We start from the raw sequence: 6,000 nt of genomic DNA, 5'->3' as shown, positions 1-6,000 counted from the left end.
TATATATCTAAATAAATATTTCTTCTATTTCTCTAAGATTGAAAATTCTGCCATTCTTGAAAAAGAATGACAGAATTTTCACTCTTTAGAGTGAGATTTCACTCAAAAAAATTCAAAGAGATTAAAAGACATAAAAAAACTGCTGTATAAAATAATAAAGAGATAGAATTTGTAGGTAATGCACTCGATGAATAAACTCATTAAGAAATTTCTCAAACATTCGTGAGTTGGAATCCTGTTATTTCTAAATTAAGTCTACCAAAGAAATAACACCATGACCGAAGGTCTAGCGTGAATAATGCGGTGCGCGTGACTGTGATAAATATTTAACTCTCTACTAGCACAGATTACCTTTCCTTCCGTGCGAGATTAAGAGTTTATAATGACGCAATCTTGCGCTAACATTCGCAACATATTGACATTCAACTAACAATAACGTGATTATTTAAAATTATGAAAGAGGATGACATTCCTAAAGAATATTCGTAGCTAATTTATTCTTGAAATTAAAAAAAAAGCACTAAGATTTCGAAGTCTTCATGTTTTTCGAAATTTCATCACAAAGATATCTCAGAAACATGACAACTTCCTATGACATGTCAGAAATGAAAGTTCTACAAAGACAATATGACATAAAAAAGAAAAAGCGCAAGAAAAAGCACAAAAACGAGACGACGCACTGAAACGTATGTCGTGTCTGACTATGCACCGCCCTATCTACTCGCTTTAATATCACGCGCCCTAAGTAGAACGTAGCGTTATGTTCAGACATCGCTGTTCCCGTAACATACTTCTATGAGAAGTTCCCTCCGAAAACTTTCACCATATTAACCCAATATCAGCCATATGGTTTAGAATCAGGTTAACAACCACTCAACGAGGTATCTTCCCTTGCGTTGAGAGAGGGATTATCGGCTATCAATCTGATTTAGCGCCATTTATGCAAAATAATAGCATGGAATGTTCAATTGAGTTTACACGAGTTGGATATATATAGATGAATCAAATAAATGTTTAGTAATGTAACATATCATATTAAGTACATAACAAGGAAAATATTTCGCAAGATTTTTAAATTTAAAAATATTTGTTAAATTTAACGCTAAAAAATTTTAAAAAGATTGAATAGAAAAGATTGAATAGAAAAAAAAATATATGTATATCATTTAGAACACTGTTAAATATCAAAGGAACACTGATAATCCAGTTCCATGAGTTAAATAACATTTTGTTACTTTTAACTTTCATACATGTCAAAATGTAAATCAACCCATTTCTGTAGTTTCAAAGTAAACAATAGTCGATATTAACTTGTGCATTTAAATAATAAACTAAATTTGAGTCAAATTTAATATATTTTCTTAAGTTAAATTGTTTAACTTCATTGTTTTAATTAAATTAATGAGTAGGAGCAGTAACGATCTATAGAAATAATTACAAATAACTCAAATTGAGTATAATTTGACATTATGAATTTAACAGTAAAGCGAGAGTCAGTTGATCTTATTAGTGAAGTTACAAGTTTTATTTCACCTTCTCCAACCTCGACTTTGATCACAAATCTGTAACAAAACTAATAACATTTCGAATGTTATTAGTTTACGCGCCTTCGATCACAACCATTCATAAATCTACCCGCCGTATCGTTCTCGTCCATTAGCATCTCGTCGTGCGTAGAATCGCGGCGAGGACAGCGTATCCTGCAGTTTGTCCTGGTATCGCAGTTGAGTAACACACCGACGTTTGCGAAGGCAACCAGTCAGCGGCTGGTGGGAAGTATAAAATGTCAATACGTTTACCGGCAGGCTATTGTTGAGCTTGATCTATGTTTATGGGCGTAACGGCGTAGGTCGCCGTCGTCGTCGTTGCATACGAAGCAACGACGCGCAGAGAAAGCGCGAGTATCTCTTTCTGTAATGTTCCGGCCGTAATAGTACAAAGGCGGTCCTCGGTTCCTGCTCGTGTTCGCGAATGTATGACGACAGCACTTTGTAAGCACACATGAAACATTTTGACACACGCATGCCAAGGATTGTTCCGCGAGTTTCGAAAATTGCTATCTCCGTTTTTTGACGTGGTAGAGACGCCCGTACTCTTTGATTACACATAGGTATAAATAATTTAATTAATTTTTATATTATAATGTACATCTCTTATCTCTTTTTCCTATCAACTTATTTAATTCGCTAAATATTCTTAATTTATTATGATGCATATCTTATCTTTTTTTTCTATTAACTTATTTAATTTATTAAATATTTTTACTTTACTTAAAATATTAGTCTACAAGATTTTTAGTGCAAGAGCATATGATGATTATTTATTTCTAAGATAATTTTCGACGCTGAATTCAAATGTTGCTGTTCTGATTTTTGAGACGAGAAAAAATTTTTCTAATAATAAAATTTTTTATTTTTCATATTTTTATATTTTTTTTATCGAAAATAGAAAAGAATTCAAAAGTATTAGCATTTAATTTTTATTTTTTATATAAAACAAAAATGGTTTTGATTATTTATATTATTAGAGTCCAACAGTAATCGCCTAGCATAGTTCCGTTTCAATACTCCTGATAACATTTCTCAATTATCATCAAATCCTAGTGGAAATGCATTACTTGTCGCACACCCAATTATTCGGAAAGAAATACTGTAAAAATATATCTTAAAAATAAATGTTTAGTTTAAAATTGACATGCTATAATTTTAATTTTAAAAATTGACAATCTGTCAAAATAAAATTTTTCTGGCGGCAGATTCGAACTCAATGTCCCAAAACACATTAACAATAATTGTCTTCTTTTTGCATTAAAAATTATTCAAAATTTGTAAACTAATATTATTAATTTATTTGTGCTCCAGATACATTAATATATAAATATCATTTGATTTTACACGCGTAATTGCGTGATAAAAAGATGACGCAAAATATTTCTGCAAATTATTATTCCTACAAAATTTATAAATGCGCGAAGGATTAAGTTCCACCTCCTGCAAAGCTGTCGATAAGACCAAGGAAGATTGAGGAAGTTATTTGCACAAGACGAGAAATTACCTCCCTTCGTTCCTGCAATGTCTCGTATCGGAGCGTGTTCTCACTATCTTATTACGCGCACGTGTCTTCGAATGTGTGGTATTAGTGTGTGTAACCCACGCCTGCGCTGCGGCGATATCGTTTGTGATAATGCATGTGCCTAGTACAGATCTCTCGGTCGAACGATCATCCCCTCGCTATAGCGATGTTCTCATTACCTTCAACTTTACACATTCACACGCGAGATAATACTACGATCAAAGCTAATCCGCGAGAAAGAACGTTCTTCTCGGTCCATTTCGAAAAATTGTACCGAAATGATAGAAGACTGATCGTCCAATCTATACATCGTGGTGTTTGAGTATTTCTTCAGCTTGGGTTATTCTCCGTCTTTCACGCTATTCGGCACGTAGAAGAAAGAAATTGTCAGACATAGAAAAAAGAAAGCAGTTGCAGCGAGTCACTCGTACGCTTTATTCGATATATCGCAAACAAGAGAGAAAGAAAGAGAATGAGAGAGAAGGCCGGACAGAGAAAGGGTTCGAGGTGCCAGAGACTCGCCAGGGGAATGAAACCTGATTTAGGACTGCGGTCCAGAAATCTCCCAAGAGACCCTCCAGGGCTGACCACCGCGCACTCGCTTCGCTTTCCAGTGTCCCTCCGAGTACGATCCTCGCCCTCTACTACTACTACCTTTTCTCTACTGGCTCTTCGGTGTTCCACGTCCAATGTCCCCATGTCCCTGGACACCAACAAGTGCGACTCTTTACCAACATCGCGTTGGAAATGCGTTCGGAATACTGAAGACCTCTTCAAGTATTGCGACAGGATATTATGTTATAACAAAAAAAAGAAACCAATCGCTTCGATAGAAAGAACATAAAACGGAAGAATAATACGAATGAGATTAGATTTAGATTTCTGCTATAAAGTACATTATTTCATGACGATCAAAAGATTTCGTAGAACTAACAAAGGTGAAATTTAGCATTGTAGAGAATAATCAATGCTACAGAATATGTCCTTCTTACTCGAGAAAATATTTCAAAGTAGCGGCAAAGAATAAATTTTAATATGAAGAAACAATATTGGCGGGTGTTGAATTTTCATTCAATATATTTATTCTATATTTGCTTCAAAGTCTTCTTTAGCTCATATAATATCTAGATTTGGTCGCTTTTTATATCGAGTATTCTCGCGAAATATAGAGAGAGAAGCGGACCGACTAGAGGCGAAGTTTCAGACGAGGGTCATGGGAAAGAAAGGAATAAACCGAGCAGCAGAAAAGGAGAAAGAAAGGAAGAAGCTCCTGGCACAGCCTGGCGTGTAGGTTACTACGTGCCTGTTCGCCGAGGCATCCCGTGACCGTGGTCTGGCTTAAGGATTCGGGTCAGGCTGTAACCTGCCTCGATTGCAAATATAGAGAAACACTTTTGGAGGTGCTGCCAAAACCAAAACTCAAGTGGCACCGGGCGTCGAGTGCACGATGCAACGAAAAACGCGAAAATTTAATCGACCTTTACCGTTCCGATTCTCCCGATTTTATCCAGCAATTTCCATCGCGTAACTTATTTGGAAATCCGTAAACCTATACCACAGCTCGAAAACCGAAGGAGATAGCTTACCACTTCGTTCAATCTAACCGAAAATCAGTAACCTTTAAACTTTTCCCAGCTCGCCCACTAGCCATTTCCCTTTCGGAGCACGAATTTGATGTCTAGAATATTTATGCGGTATGGAGATATTACACCACTGATATATCATTAGCATTTCGCCAGAATTCGTTTTGTTAATATTTTATGCTTTTATAAATGGATCATTCTCTTTCTCACTCCTCTCTTTTTTATCTCATGTGTGTGTGTGTGTGTGTGTGTGTGTGTGTGTGTGTGTGTGTGTGTGTGTGTGTGTGTGTGTGTGTGTGTGTGTGTGCAGATGTTGGTGGAAAAATTAATGGAACCGATTGAGATTTGAACTTGGTATCCCTTGTTTTCAATCCTAGCATTAGTGAACTATGCCAACTCCATTGTTGTCATTATTTCGATGGTTGATGAATACTTTAGAGAATCTATACAATTTTTTTTACTTTCCTACATAAGCGCGCGCGCGCACACACACACACACACGCACACACACACACACACACGCGCGCGCGCGCGCGTATTAGTAAAATATTATCGATGGATTTCATTATCATTATAAGAGATATGCCTCGACCCGTGAGAAATACGCATTTCGCTCAAAAACACTCAAAGTATGCAACGTCATGGGAAAAATAGTACATCCTTTGTCACCGGATATGAATCTTATTGAGCATACTTGGAATATGCTCCCACAGACGGCGGTGCAAGAATGCATCCGCGAAGCGGCGAAAGCTCGCAGCTGTAGTCACTGAAGAATGGGCCGACATACCGCGAGAACTTCTTCGCCATCTTTTTTCGAGGCTTGCGCCGTCATGTAAAATTGTGAAGGTAGAAAATGTAAAATTCGTGGGAGCCAGCGGATATTAAAACGAGGATAGCCCATGGAGCATAAATCGTGTCAAGTATCTACGCAATAACTTATCCCTTTTCATTTCCATCCTTCGCGCCCTTCATAAATAGATATACAGCAAGCCATGCAAAGTAGCTCTTCCCGTGGAAAAATAACATCCTACTGTCATTTCAGCACATAAAGCCCAACTATTTGACTAGTTTTACTAAAAGGAGCATAGTAATGAAATACTTCAGGAATAATTTAAGAAACTTGTTACATTATAAGATGTCTGGGTGTTTGTATCATACAATAATCCTACGAGATAGATGATAAAAATTTGCAACAATTTTAAAAATAGTCGTATGTGCATACCGTATATGCGCGTGTTCCTATATACCAGAAACTTTATCTATAAAAATTATAGAACTATGTAATGATTCTATAGAACTACATCTATGATATTCTATAGAAACTATACCTATAGAAACTGTACCA

General features: G+C 36.3%; 1 protein-coding gene across 6 annotated transcripts in view; it reads right to left on the bottom strand.

Annotated features, from left to right (window-relative positions):
• The window catches only part of LOC108689105 (CUGBP Elav-like family member 4), a 672,688-nt gene that overhangs the window by 586,051 nt on the left and 80,637 nt on the right, over positions 1–6,000 (bottom strand). The gene's annotated exons all lie outside the window — the stretch shown is intronic.

The sequence above is a fragment of the Atta colombica genome, unplaced genomic scaffold (genome assembly GCF_001594045.1).
Source record: "Atta colombica isolate Treedump-2 unplaced genomic scaffold, Acol1.0 scaffold257, whole genome shotgun sequence".
NCBI lineage: Eukaryota > Metazoa > Arthropoda > Insecta > Hymenoptera > Formicidae > Atta > Atta colombica.
The sequence above is the reverse complement of the archived record's forward strand: the minus strand, read 5'-3'. Positions and strand labels throughout refer to the sequence as shown.